This window comes from Anas acuta, chromosome 1, assembly GCF_963932015.1.
Source record: "Anas acuta chromosome 1, bAnaAcu1.1, whole genome shotgun sequence".
Taxonomy (NCBI): domain Eukaryota; kingdom Metazoa; phylum Chordata; class Aves; order Anseriformes; family Anatidae; genus Anas; species Anas acuta.
In genome coordinates, this window is record NC_088979.1 from 122,225,008 (window position 1) to 122,240,725 (window position 15,718).

Consider the following 15,718-nt stretch of genomic DNA (forward strand, 5'->3'; position numbering starts at 1 on the left):
TTTTTTTCAACGGGCAGAGCTATTTTTAATGAAAAACTTTTACCTGAAAGAGTCTCTTCCACTCAGAACAAGTCCATCCTGACCTAGAATAACCAACAGCCTGGTAACTAAGGTATTAATGTGTAAAGAAGAAGAGTCTGGCTCAGGTGTCTGAGTCAGACTTTTGACTTGGTCTTGAGCCTCTCACATGCTGGGTGAATGATCCAAAGATGCTGTTACCACCTATTCCATCTACTTTGTCCTTCTGTAGATAATTTTAAAAGTTTTGGGAATGTCTCAATGAAAAAAGCACTAAATATTTTTAAAACCAAGAATATTGATAAGGTGGAAAAGCAATTTTTCTCCTGCTATTGCCACTTGCCAGTGCAAAAGTGAAGTACAAAACAGTTCAATGACTTTCCAAAGATTACTGAAGGAGCAAATTGAGCTGGGTCACCTCGTAGATGAGGTCCTTTTCTAGACGACAGGTCTATATACTTCTTCTTTTCTGTTTAGATCCCAGAAAGTACAAGTCTGATCGTTGCCCTTCCTAGAAGTCAGAAAAACTTGCATGGACTGAACAGAGCTAAGTCACAGGAAACTGTAGGTCACCTTATTCGGTGTCAAGCTTCTCACCTTCCCAAGGAGTTAAGGCACTGTAATTCTGCACAAAACGTTAAGAGCAAGAAGCCTCTGCAGGCTTCCTCCTGAACTCTAAAAATAAGGCTTTTCCTGATATATTTCAGTACTAATTAAGTTTTTGCTATTCCTCCCACAGAGGGTTATCAACATAGTTTACAAAGTGTCATCTTTTAGCAACTGCTCAAGAGTTGGCTGTTTCCCATCTTCCCCCCTCTGACACATTTGCATGTTCTCTTTATACCACAGATAAAAACCTCTCTACTGCATCTAGAGTATTTTCAACCAAAGAGAAAAAAAAATCCCTTGCCAAGTTGTTCAGTAGCTGGAAATGACTTGTCACGTCCACAGACCAGTAATTCTTTTTATTTTTAAATGACTAACCATGCTATGATTAATGGCTCATATAAATGAGCTCAAAATAAGTCTGGCATAAATATAGGGGAGGAGGAGGGTAAGTGGGATAAGGGCTGGATGGATCTGCAGCAGGACATTGGTGTCATGAATGGCATAGCGGGCACGGAGGAAGGAAAAAATGTTTCATGCTATTTGTAGCTCAAATTTGCAGCTACAGATGGTGATGCTGTCATGTAGAAAGGGCTCAGGACACCGAGAAAAGGCAACCTGACTGCACAGGCTTGTCCCTCCCCAGATGCTGAAATCTGCCTGGAAGGTTCACAGGGTCTCATTACCACTATATATGCAAAAACTGGAAGGACCATCGACTAAGTACTGAAGCTAAACACATACTTCCTAGAGTGTTTCTGCCCTGTTTTACCATCCAATGCATTTTGCTGTTCCTCTTCCTGAGGCAGTATTTTCCAGCTTCTTTTGTCAGCTGTTATCCTGTTTATCTTCAGCGTATTTTCTACAGTGATACTTTTAAGTGGAATCACCAGACGTGCAGTCTTGGCAAACAGGGACTAGTATATCCCCTCAGGACACTGTGAGAAGCACAAAGTCATAGCCAATAGAATCTGCAGACAAGGCAAAGCTGGTGGTGTTACAGAGGATGGGTAGAGCGGGCACTCATTCAGACTATCAGTGCAGTCCAGATCACCTAGTAGAGCAGGACCATTCAAGCAAAAGTAAGCTTGAATTAACCCAAGTGCAAAGGTTTGCATCTATCATCACAGAACAGCAGCTCTCTCCAGCCCGGGGAGGCTGGGCACACATCCTGGAAAGCAAAGACTCTGAGAAGGTCACAGGAGTAGATAACTAGGCAAATGTCTGAGACAGAGCAACAAGTCAGATCTTGTAACTGAACGGGCAAGATGAGGAATGGAAAATGGGCAGCCTTGTTTGCTTATCAAGAAACCTCTCAGAGCTGCTAGTGGTTATGGCATTCAAAGGAAGAAAATTTCAGGTACAAATGGTTGTGTAGTGGAGCAGGGGAATGAAGCAAATAGCTGGTGGACAGAAACCTAGGGATAGGGGAAGGTTGGACATGACTCTCCCTGTGTGCCCCTGTCAATGAACTCTCTGTATCTACAAAGTCTTCTAAAACTTTTGCTGCTTGCAACCCCCATGGCATCAGAAATATCCCCTCCCACAGCCCTCCTCACTGTTGTTTGAAGCAGGATCTTGTTGATGATGTAGCCGTGGGCACTTTTGCATCACAAGCCAGGTTACCACCAGCAATGCATTTCTTACAGAAATGACAGTGAATCTGTGAGAGACAAGCATTCTCCCGATGCCAGCAGTGTTGCTGTGAGAATGGTTAACCTTAATATATAAAGCTGCTTTGCCACATTTTGTGTCTAAACTAGTTTACAAAGATCTATGGCTGAACAATAAGTTCAATAAGTGGGTAATAAAGAACAATAAATGGGTAATATACTTTTCCCATGGTGATATCTCATTAAAAACTGTGAGATGTTTGGATTTGATGCTGTTCACACCTTTCCACATCTAATGCCACAGTTTCTGGGGGCAGGACTCTATTTTGGGGCATAAACAGAAAGCTTGCCTCCAGGAGACAATTTTTTAGGGAAAATAAAAAGAACATTTTGCTAGGAACCCAAAATGAAATAACTGACAGCTTCCTTTAAGTGAAATCTTTCCTAATAAATGCTAATATGGAAGGTGTACATCAACTTCTTCCAACAATACAGAAACACTAGATTTCTGCCACAATGCAGTAACAGAGCTCTGTCTCACGAAAAGAATAAAAATGAAAAAATCCCTTTTGTAAAAAGGGAAGCCAGAAAACTATGCAAAACTAATGAGATGTTTCCCAATTGCTAGGAGCATTACAGGGTAATAATGAAGTAATAGTGGGCCTGTCAGTGTTGTGAACACATCAAGGCTGGGATGAAATGCACAATCTCTTCCTCTCTGTTTTCTTACTTTCTGTTCCTGAGAAAATAAGAAAAATAACTTCCAGTGAGCTGAGCTTGCCGCATATTGATTCAACCATATAGGGATTAGAAAAAAAATGCTCTATGACTTCCTCTGTCTGACTTGCTACTTGGGTATTATACATCAAACTGTAATTTATATATCACCAAGTGTATATTAAGCACGTTAAGCTATATTTAACAGACCTGGCTTATATTTCTGTGTTTGGTACAGTATATCTATCTATATATTTATATAAATATATGGAAATGGAGTATGTATGATAGGGGGTCAGATATTTCCCATGAATATCTTTTTTCTGAATGGAAATGCAGTCTTCAAGAACTCTGAATTTCCCCATGGCATTTTGCTCAACTATTTATTCCCCATTGGGAAAAATGAAATGCTTTGTTTTGAATTAGCTCAGCCTAAATTGAAATACTTTGCTTTGTCAAACTGAATTAAAACATTTCATGATGGGGGAGCTCAGCTTTAATTTATGTCCACAAGAGTTACTATGTGCCTTGTGGACATTGTAATTTATAGACATCTTACTCCCATAATGCATCATAATCATCTCTCTCATTAAATTTTTGCAATGTACTCTGAGAGTCAAATGGCCACAAAACATCACAGGATGCTGGCTGGGAACTTCGTCAACTGAAAAAAGTGATGTATCACCCTCATGAGGCACTGCAGCAGTTCCAAGGGACACACAGTTATATTGAACCAAGCTGAAGCTAAGCATTTTCTGAGAAAGGACAAGTTTGCTTTCAGTAAAAATATTACAGTTCCAACATTTTGTCCAGATGTGGGTCCAAAATAAATGTTGATATCAGAACTTTCTATAGAACAAGACATATATAAACTTTGTCAATTTTACTGTCTAATAAGTCCTACCTAGAAGGTTTTAAGTGTTTTTTCCCCTCACAACAGTATGGTCTATAGTTTCTGATGTAGTACAACCACCAGTGACCTGCCATTTAGGTAGAATTATTTGCTGTGACTTGGGTCAGGAGCATGAGAGGAATCTGGTGAATTTCACTAAGAGCTTGAAACCTCCCCGTCTCACCAAGGGCATGAGAAATGGTAGATCAGAGGAACTGAAGTACAGGAATAGATAGGTTGTAAAATATGTTTGTGGCACTTAAGGAAAACAAAGTAAATGATATAACATGAAAGTTAAGACTTTTATATCAAAATATTAGGAAATTCAGAGCCATGATTTCTTTAACGAGTCAATTCCTGCTAGCTGCATTCTGGTAAGGTCTTTAATTACATCAGCACACAACACAGGACATAAAGCTTGAAAAATATTTACATTACAGTCCTGGATTAAATCTATTCAGGCATAGAAAAGTGACATATCTTGGGGTGATGCTGAAAGAAGGCAGAGACTGTTATGGAGAGGGTGCTCAGGCAATGATGGAGCATATAGTTTGTTATGGACTGTGTCAGAATGCATGGCATAAAACCTTGCAGCAACACTGAAGAATCTTGATGCTGGTTGGAACTGCATGGAACTACAAGAATCTAGTATGCTATTACCTGGGTTGGCCTTCAGCCAGGACACCATGGCTAAGACTTTCTCTTCTTTTGAAAGTGCTATGGCAGGTCTAAGTTCAGATTTTCACAATGGTTTCTGCCAAGCTTAGTTCTCCAGCAAGTGCAGCCAGAGAGAACAGGCAAAAGCAGCCCGTACCACCAAGAAAATAACAAGCTTAGACACTGTTTGCAGTGTGTTGAATAATAGCGAAAGAGCAGAATAGTGATTTTGTTTGGGTTTAAGGGACATTTCACTTAAGTGATTATATTTATTTATTTATTTATTTTCATTAGGCTGTTGAGGGACAGGAGGACTGTGTCACAAAACTATGCAGATTCAGACTTCAGACAAAAGAAGATAAAGGTTATGTACAACACCTGACTGCCTCTTCCAGAAGAAAATGCATACATCTCAGGCTGAGAATTCCTCAGCCCAGTCTTTGCTCTTCTCTGAGAGTAAATGTCCTTGAGGGAACAATTCTAGTTACAGTGAAGTTAACTATGTATAACTGAGAACTGTGTTAGATCAATTGTCCTATAATGTACCCATAAGGATTGCAGTGAAGCTGCAGGCCTATGTTTAGAAGACCTTGCAAGAGACTCATTTTACCAGCAGAAGTAGTGAGGTCTACAGTAACAAAATTAATGAGAACTCTGGATGCTGCCCTCAGCTGGCCCAGAGACAGAGACCTATCCATGTTACTCATGACCTTGACATGGCCAAGGGGAAACATGGCCAGCTGCTTCCCCTTTTCTCTGAATATTGACCATATGCTCTTAAAGGTCATGTCAACATCAGATCCAAGAAAGTTGAAGTCAATTTCATGCCATGTCCTCTTTTTCTGCTGGTGCACCCAGACCACTCAAGCTGAGTACACCACAGATAGCCTCTCATTCAAGTCAAAGCCTTGGATGGTCTGTATCTGTGTCTATTTAAAAGACTATCTCAACATTGACATTGACAACCAGAGGACGTCAATGTAAAATGCTGGAAAGCCACTCTGGACATATTCTCAAAATACTGCCAGAGCAGAAAGGGATCATGGAGGCTGCTAATACAGAAAGCCAATAAATCAGTTGCATATACCCAGATTAAGGGGAGGCCAGTCGTTTCCCCTTTGTACTACATCATGTGAAAACAAACAGGAAAGAAGATCTGTCCTAGAATCAGAAATGATTATACAGCAAACTCCCTTCTCTTCCTCATCTTGTTACCACCCTGTAGCAGCCTTAGAATTACATAGGTCTGGATTTTGCATTTTAATAGTCACTTTGTACTTAATAGACTTGGAAATGTCAGGAAAGAACATCCTCTACATAGATTGTTTTTTTATGTGTCACAGTTTGTTCATGAACTCGCACCAACTGGCTCCACGTGTTGCTGTATTTGGCATCTCCACAGAGGAGGAGGAATCTCCCTTCACTCCTCTCTCAGGAGGTGACCTCCATTCTCAAGAAACACAGGGATTAGCTGAGCCAGTAGAGCATGTGCAATAACGCTTCTGGGGAGAATGGAAAGTGCAGCATGGCTTCCAGTGGAGTCCTGTTACATGTACAGAACTGACAACTGCAAAAAGAGAGGAAGAGGTTGAGAGAGCATGAGACAGGCTGAAGCATACAAGGTAATGTCATGGTTCTTGAACGTCACCTTCATTGTTAAAAAAGGCACTGCACTTACTGCTTGACCTGCTCAAGAAATTCCTCAGATGCTCCATCTGCTCTGCAATTTTGCATGCTTATTATGAAAAAGGCAATTTTAAAGAACACTTTCAATAACTCCCAATTACCAGCCTTTGAAAAAGGGAGCATTAAAAATACAGACCTTTATATTGACATAGTTGAGTGTTAGTGTTTGCTATGCTTTTCAAAAGGGAGTGTTATGTCTTCTCTTCATCTAGTTTTAAGGAGGAGGACATGTCTCATGGACTATCTATAGTGCAGCAGGAACAGGAATGACTTACATTTTCTGATCTTTTAGTCAGAAAAGTGATTTTAACCACAATTAACCACAATTATCAAGCAGACCACTAAGGGTTACTGAGGATGGATAAGACAATCTGGATAGATGCATACATAGTTGGCAACATGTATAAGAGATTTAAGAAAAACAATATAGCTCCATGTAACTGCTTTTCCTTAAAAATAAAAATAAAATAAGTAATAAAAAAAAAATTACTTAAAGAAAGTCAATTATTTATTTGTTTTTGATTGGCTGGCATATAGAATCAGTCTCTCAAACTTGTGGTGTCTTAGCAGTGAAGAAAAGAAGAGAAAAGATAAAGGACAATCAGAACATTAAGGATAGCATATTAATAAAGCAGGCAAAATATATTGATATCAGATGTGGTTTTAATAGATGCACACACAAAAACTCAATTAGCACATATGGAAGATACATATATTGTACTACACCCAAAAACAGTAACATTTCAGACAGTTGGATTGTTTTAACAAATCTAAGAAACCCTATGCAGATTAACTTATTGAGTATTTGTGTTGCTAATACCAAATACCTACATTCTGTCAGCTGATTATAAATAAAACTTAAATAAAAATAAAAACACAGAAAAAAAAAATGTTATCCTTGATTAAAAAAATATGAAACATCTCACTCTTGATGTGTTGCTAAACATGTGCCCCTCAGAATTTGGAATTTTCTTAGAGAATGTTTAACCTTGTAGCCGTGATTTTGCACAGAAAAGACCATCATGAGAAGAATCTCTGTCAAACTGGTCATGATCATTTTACTAAGTGCCAAACTGCGGAGACCTCCAAAACCTAAAAACACTATCTTCTCTGAAAAGGAGACAAGAGCCTTTGCAATATTAGGAGCATAGAAGTAGCTTCCTGGGAAAGTAGCCCAAAAAAGGATCTGTAAAGGTACTGTATAGGTAGATGTGCCATGGTCTGGCAATGGCTGAGTAAAACACTATGAAAGTTGAAATATCTTAACGTCAGAAGATCTTGCTAACTTGCAGTCGATACTTTTTTAAGTGGATCAGGAAGCTTTCTGAGGCACTGGATTTAATTTCTCAAGTTTTGAGGAACTAGAAGAATTCCAGCAAAATATTAAGAAGCTAGTCTGCTGACATTTTAAAGAGATAAATGTCATATTATGGGAAGTTATAGGTCAGCTGGGGTGATATTGGCAATGGAATAATAGCAGTGGTACACGATCAATAAACAAAGTACAGAAATTTAATGAATATTAGTCAATGAAATTTGTGGAAAAGGGATTCAATTACATTGTTCATTTGAAAGATTGTGTTCCTGGCTGACAAATCTAATTGTGTTAATGTAGAGTTCAACTTTTGCAAGATGTGATTTTGCAAGATGTGATTTAAAAATATTTTGCATTCTGATTAAAAACTAGGGCTGTGCCAAGACACGATTGCACATATAAACAAACCAGAAGCCAGAAAAGTGACTGAAAATTGTATTTGCTAATGGGGACTCTTCAGTGAAGGGATATGTTTTTCTATTTGTGTCCCACAGAAGTCTGATTTGAGACCGTTACTGTTAAAATATTTGTGCTGATGACTTCAGAGCAAGTACAAGTATTCCTAATTAAGTTATCCCATCACACAGTCTTTATAATGTAGTAAATAAGAATGGGTACATCTGATGGATATAAAAAAAAAACTGGGTTACTCGTTAGGCTGAAAAGAGTCAAACATATATGTCAATACATCCAAATATGCAGCATAGTAACACATAAGAACAAAAAAGTACAGATGATGTTTATAAGATAGGAGATCTCACTCTGAAAAATAAAAATAATTAAAAAAAAGTAAAAAAGAAAAAGAAGGAAAAGAAGGGAAAAAATATGCTATAGAAAGGACATTCAGAGTGAGGAGACTGAGAAATGTGACCAGATAAGACCTGCAGGGAGGTCACGGAGACAATGAGTACCTTGGTCCTCATGAGAAAGTCTGGGGCACTGGCACTGTAAATCCCAAGAGGAACATGCATGGTGTGGCTGTGAACTGCTCTCCAAGCACCTGAAGTGGGGCTGTTTCAGGGGATATTTTTGAGTTAGACCTCTGGAGAAACTGTTATGATAGGAAAGTTTCTGTGGTGTACAAGGTCACACAGAAACATAATATCCCTGAAAGAAACTCATGAACTGAAAGAAACTCATGAACTCTTCTCCTGGTAAACTGACAAGAGCTCTCTGCCAAGGCTAGTCAGGAAGGTAGCCATGAGAATGCCTTCTCAGTGATCACAGCAACAGAGAATTTCAGCCTTGTTATTTCTTTAAGAGGAAAGTGGCCTTTGGATGATGCTCATGTTCTTAGGGACAGGTCCTGGAAATTCTGGGGGAAGGAAAGGGCAGCATGCATTAAGGATATTGATTAGGCTGGAAGGCCATGAAAGTTCTGCTTGTGCCTCAAATAAATGTCACCATGGAAAGGATCTCCTGTTACTCTCAGACCAATATGATATACGATGGCCTCCAGAAATCTGTAAAATAGGGATATGACAATTCAAACTGTCAGACTTTAGCCACCTTACTCATCCTGGTGATAGGTACTAAGAGGCCAAAAAGGAACAGGAATGCAAAATATTTTGTGTGAGACTTCGGAGCAATGTTTTTCTTTTATGTGAATTTCTGTGTCCTCACCTATCACAGAGTTGTTAAAGAACTTTAGACCTGGTGATAGATTTGTGTTGGAGTACTGATGCAGAGTAAGCATCAGATTTACAAAATAGAAAATTTCCTTTCTAAGCTTAAATCATTCTACACTGTGCCTAGCAGTTCAGCAACTGCTAAGGCCATTGCTTTGAATAGCAAGAAACTTGGTAGCCCCTTAATGTTAGCTTTGCAAACCTTTATTTTACTCAGGCTCAGTAGGGTACTTGAGCTCCTTCCATGAGGTAAGAGGTTGAAGTCTGGAAGAAACAACCAAAAAGAAAAAGCTAGTTAATTCAGGGAGACTGGGTGAAGGACTATATGTGCCATTCTGTAGACAGGTGTGGTGTTTGGTACCTCTCACCAAGTTTAAACAGCTTACAAGGGAATCAGAGGCAGCATTGGATGGGCTGGCAGCCAAGTGGGAAGAATGTAAACATTCCTTTTAGGTCTGTCTATGATTCTCTCTGGCCTTGTATGGGTTTGGACTATGCACTCCTGTTGCTGGGAGACATCAGAAAACTTCAAGTCATAGTATATTCTTATTAAGCACGTTTCAGTGTGGAAGATGCAGACTATGTCGTAGCCACTGTTCTTGTTTCTCTCAGAACATGAAGGCATGGGTCATCAAAGCTTGCTAGTTCGCGGCATTGGAAATTGATGGACATCTCTCAGTTGCTCAGATGGATACACTTTAGGTCTGCATTTGTGCTGGAGTGAGCAATCTGCCAGCTTAGAAAGAAACAGAGGCTTCTGTAAAGCTCCTTGGTTCTGCCTTGTGAAGATCAGCTATGGTCTGGATCTGTGTCTGAGGACTGAACACCTCCAGGCAGTGGTTCAGGAAAGGGGTACGCTTGTACCTGTTGTGTGGCAGGAGCAGGTGTGAAGGGTAATCTAGTTACTTTACCAACTATTTGAATTGAATTTGCAATCTGTACCAATGCTGAGTGTATGAAATAAACTCTAATGCAAAATAGATAGTTAAGATAGAATAGATAAATAGATAGTTAAGAAAGAATTGTTCCCCTCCCTCTTCAGCATGCAACCTACCTGAACCAAAACCCTCTCAAAAGACAGAAATACATCTAGGTTTTCACCCTACCACATACTATATAAAAGGCAACTGTAATGCAGATAATATTCAGTGCCAATTTTCCTCGGAGATTGAGTTTAATGTCCCACAGGATCTTTATTTATAAAGAATATATTGAAACCCAAACACAGTGCTGACAAACTTCAGGTTTCTGGTGGGAGCCTGCTTTGTTAGTACAGAAAAGGAGGTGATATTTGACCAATAATGTACCATGAAAGGCCACACTTTGACAGTGACTTTGACCGACCCGTGAAACTCACCTGCCGTTCTTCAATCTGGGGGGATGGTGGAGAATTATTCTTTTTTCAATACCATGATTTGATTTTGCAGGCAGAGATGTAGCCAATCCCTTAATGCAATTCACCAAGTTCATAAACATACACACAACATAGCTTGGCTGCACCAATTTGACAATGATTGAATTCTACAGTATTTGGGTTTATGATTTCAAAATAGGCTATACTCCACACTTGCAAAAGAAAAATCACAAGCAATTTTTTGAAACGTCTTCCAATGTTTGCATTTCGTTCCATCAAATGAACAATGTGAGAATTTGCTGGTAATGGCACAGCTGGCATGGCAGCAAATTCAGATCTGATAGGATACTGCTTTAGTTGCATACTCCTAGCCTGGGCTGTGGCCACACAGATGGAACCGTAAAGAACAACCCCGACTAACTTCTGGGACAAGGCTTGTGTCAGGTGACAAAAATGCTTGCAAGAATGACAGACTTCCATATGCGTCACAAGACCAAAACCGCTCAGTATAGAAAGGAGAGTTGGAAGAGGGGAAATGCTAATAAGAGCAAAGGGCATCTGTGAATTTTAGAAATTGCTAGCATCAGATTATAAAGTAAACCTAATGATTTATTTATTTTTTAACATGGTTTATAATGAATCCGTAGTGGTCACTTCGACAACTGAGGACTGTGTCAATGGTTAAATGAGACTCAAAAGTATCTGGATGTTTACATAGTGAATGAGAATGATTATGTTAGGATGGAAAATAATCTTTCTAAAAGGGATGGTATGAACCAGTAGTCTTCTGTTGGAATAAGCTAGGAAGGAACTTTTCCCATTGTTCCATGTCCAGTACACATGCACAGTATTTCTGAAGACATGGCTATGGAGGGCACATTTCACTCCTATTTGGTCAGGTATGACAATTGTCATATTCTTACAGAAGTAACTACAAGAAAAATATTTTAACACACAATGCAAAATTCCCATTTTGCAAACAAGCAGAATTCTTGCTTCTGTTTTAACCTTGTTGATGGATGTGTCATCATACAGAAATCCTACAAAAAATTTTCAAAAATTCAACCTCATTCACATAATGTGTTTGCCATTCTGTGCTAAACCCTACAACCTTCTTGCCTTTTATGTGCAATTCTTATCAGCCTTTTTGTGGCATACATTCAGGTGCTACCTGAATTCTTCAGGCCTCCCCTGAGATTAGAGAACTTGTTTTTCCAAAACACGCACAAGTAAATCCAGCATCTCATCAAATAGTCGGTTATCCCTTTGAGCCTATAGCAAATAACAAAGCTTTTTCTGAAAAGCAAACATGCCTTATAAACAGTAGTTAAAAACATGCATAAATGCCCTAAGACTTTGGAAATGCCTTTGTAAGTAGTATTAGACTTCCTGTTGCAGAATGAGCAACACAGAGAAATTCAAGATATGTTAGGGATAAGTCTGTACCTTCAGTAGGTTTACAAAAGTCTACTGTTTTTAGATCTTCTTCATTGGTGTGAAAATGCTTCTCCCTGGAAAGAAGGGTTGATAAACACTCTTCAGCTACAGATTTTTTCTCTTTCTGTTAACATCTCTGCCAACAGGCAAATTTCTCATTAGGAGTAAAGATGTCTAGATCTCTTAGATGTCAGAGACCATTAAAACCTCTGATGTGATTTAAATCCATTGTATGCTACATACCGGTGCAATGTCTGCTTAATACCGTGGCCTTATCAAGCCTGTTGACCATCCACATTCTCTGGAGGCCCTGGATGATAAATATATGTGGGCATCTTTTCTGAGTACCCTGCCAGCCCAAGCATAAGAATTGGACCAGATTAAGAAGTTGTTAATGATGATACACACCTGTGTATTATATCCAAGTTCAGAAGAGATCTTTGAGCAAATTATTTATCAGAGATGCCACATCAAGCCTAGAATGATGGGCATCTCTAAAGCTGAAAATCTGACAAGTTATGGCACTCTTATTGTAGACTCACAGACCCTGCAGAGTGACATGTTTGAAAAGGTTGAACCAAGGTAATTATAAATGCTAAAAATTATATGTAACAAAGAAGACTAAACCAGCTCAACTGTTTATGGGGTGACAGGCTGTCCTATGCTAGGTTGTGCACAGCAGAATTATTAACAGAGAGCTGAGTATGTTGGCATTTGCAGAGTAAAATAAATTATGATAAACTTATCTTTATTATTGTAAGCAAATATACACTTATAACAGTGACATATAACACAATGCATAACTAGATTTACACTGTCTTGACACAAAATGGATTTTATAAGAATTTCTTGTATGGAATGTTACTGGATATCAAAAGGAGAAAGAAAATGCAGCAAGGGATCTTTCCCTGTAAAGTGGAGTAAGCTGGAAAGCTTCCTGAAAATGCTCAGCACTTCAGGCCACAGGCATCAGAATAGGAAAACTAGTTTGAGTAGAAAGAAAATGGCTCAGTGCAAGGTAGGGGAGAAACAATTTAATGTAGGTAACTTTGCCAAGCCTGGCAACAGTTTCAGAAAAGAATTGGAAGAAAATTTAATTATATTTATAACTAACATATTTACCTAGGGTTCCTGTTACTTGTCTCAGCTCAGATTAAATATCTCTCAGCTCAGATTAAATATCATAGACTGGAGGTGACATTCAATGGATGTTGGAAATTAGGGAAGTAAAACAATTTGAAAACATGAAGAATTAGTATCATATTATGGCTAAGAAAATAGTCATATAGGTCAAGTCCACCTGAACAAAATGTCAGGTGTATGTATCTGTTTCCAAGAATATCTCTCTGATTGTTCCATGTGTTGGACAGCACACCATGAGAAGAAGAACAAAGGTTCAGTTTCACCCCTGTAGGCTTTAGCTCATCATGACACGATGTGGTTTTGTGTGTGCAACAATCTCTCCATGTTTCTTGTGGACCTGGTCAGCTTTTCCTGTGATTGTGTTGGCATCATCAGAGTCACTCCTAGTGTTCAGATGCTTAACCTGTAGGGTTAATGAAGTATGTGGCTTTCAGAGGATAGAGGAAGAGTGGTGTTTCTTGGTGATGGATCTACACCAGCAAAGACATTTCTCTCCAGAATGACCTGTTGAATGGCCTATTTCTAGCATCCTGAGGGAAGAAAGCAGGGAACAGGGTGGTGTGCCCTAGACTGACCCTTGGAATTTAAGAATGCACATAGCAAGAAGAGACTTTCTTTGCTTAACAGTGTATAAGCAGCTACACTTCACCCTATATTTAAGTTAGTGAGTTTGCTTCATGGCATCTGTGTGACAGCAGCCAGTAGTCTAAAAACATCTTGTGTAAAGTTGTTGTGTTATGTTATCTGATGTGATCTGATTTGGGTGGCCCATGGCCAATGAAAAGGTTATAGAACAAACAGTTGACTTATAGTGGTGCACTTTCTGTCATCTCTCCTATATATGTTCTCTTTCCTCTGCCTTCTGGTGGCATAAAAGCATTGAAAACCTCTCAGGCAGCTGAAGCTCAGTCAGTGAGGGCAGTAAAGCAGGACAGGCTGCCAAAAGAGGTTACACAACACACCCTCATTTGGATAAGGCAGAGGCTTTAGAGACACAGGGGTCTCTGGCAGAGAAGCACCCAGAAGTGCTCAACACCCTCAGAAGATCTTCAGGGAGGCCTCATGAGCAGTCACTGCCTGTGCAGCACAGGACACTGTTAATTCCACAGCTGACTCAAGTAACGGCTGAATCTGTCACTCTCATACTTACCAGGTCCCCTGGCAGTTTGGACTGTAAGGGTCCCCAGGGAGCCGTGTCTATTGATTTACCAGCAGCAGTACACAGGAAGTTGTTCAGTAAATGCAGAAGTTGCCTGTTAATGATTGTGAAAATTAGGAAGGCCTCACACATCATGTGGGAACAGACAATGCTCTGTTGTTTCAACCAAATGAAACTCTTGGGCATTCAAGGCTTATCTCTAGCGCACTTTCTCCTGTCCCTGAGCCCCCTGCCCTGGCTACCTCCCATCCTCTGGCTGCTGAGCTCCAGTGCTCCTGTGCAAAGCTGCAGCCCATTTAAATCAATTCTGACACCCAACACCTCTCTGTTTTCTCAGCCTGCCTGCCCCAAATATTTCCCTCCAGCCTTGACAGAACGGGTATTCACAGGGCAGCTCCAGAATAACAAGTTTCCATTTTTGAGACGGTTGTATGGGGAGCTTTGTGGTGTGGCAGCTGGCCAACGGGTGATCATTTAGCTGGGGGAGCTCACTACTGGGTAGTTAATTTGACATGCAGAACAGAGTAGTTAGGCTCTCTCCAAAGCGTGATCAGATACTTCTGGGTTCCCAGTATTAAATTATACCTGACACATAACTCCAAACTAGCGGCACTTGAGTGCAAACCTTGACTTCAGTGAGGCTGATCAGCCCAGCAGCAGTTCATTCACTGTGACACAATCAATTTTCTCCAGTGAACTGTGTGACCATTACCTGTTTTACAGAGATATGTGAATTGTGCTAGGCTCTCCTCAAGGTCCACAGGCTGGGGGAAAAAATAGAAAGAAAAAAAAAAAAAAAAAAAAAAGATTAAGACATAGTGGTGAAAAATAGTGATGATGAACCCATAAATATGAGACTGGGAAGTATGGGACTTATTTCAGTGTTAACAGTCCAGGCCTCTGAATTCATCCTTTTTCCAGGAATTACAGCAAGTGTAGGAATGAGAACATCATTGCAGAGATGGATTCCCTCTTTACACATGCGCTTTCTCCATCTCGTTTAGGGCTTGGACTGAATAATCGTTATCACCACATGGTAGCTATCAGGGGTTAGCTGACACATTATAAAAGCCTAATGTAGCCAATATGCATTAGATTCCTAGCCAACACCTGAATTGTTTGCCAGAACACTTTGAGATAGACTGTTCTTGTGGTATTTGTATCACTGGCAAGAAGTAAAAGCAAAGGAAATCTGGAAAACATTTCTCTGGGAAAAAAATAAAATAAAATCTGTAGTATTGCAGAGTCTGGAGGCAGATAGATGGTACTGAAATTCTGATTGCTTATTCAAATGGATGTGGAGTGCAGGAGTTTTTTGGGCTCTAAGACCAGTGATTCATACATTCTGATTTTGTTAGCAGTTGTACTGAGCTGGTCCTTTATTTTCCCTGCAATTAATTGGCCGGTCATCTTGCTCAAAGTCTGCACTTCAGCATTGCTACTGCCCTAACTAAGAAAACAGATGGCTTGTGCCTACTTATCTCATCACTTGG

At 39.7% G+C, this 15,718-nt stretch overlaps 1 long non-coding RNA gene across 1 annotated transcript; it reads right to left on the reverse strand.

Moving 5' to 3' along the window:
* Nucleotides 1-12,942: 12,942 nt before the first annotated feature.
* Nucleotides 12,943-15,448, reverse strand: LOC137864574 (uncharacterized). The gene is made up of 2 exons (XR_011101553.1): nucleotides 14,217-15,448; nucleotides 12,943-14,143 (listed from the first exon to the last, which is right to left on the reverse strand). It is a non-coding gene; the product is annotated as an uncharacterized lncRNA (long non-coding RNA).
* Between the last annotated feature and the right edge of the window lie 270 nt (nucleotides 15,449-15,718).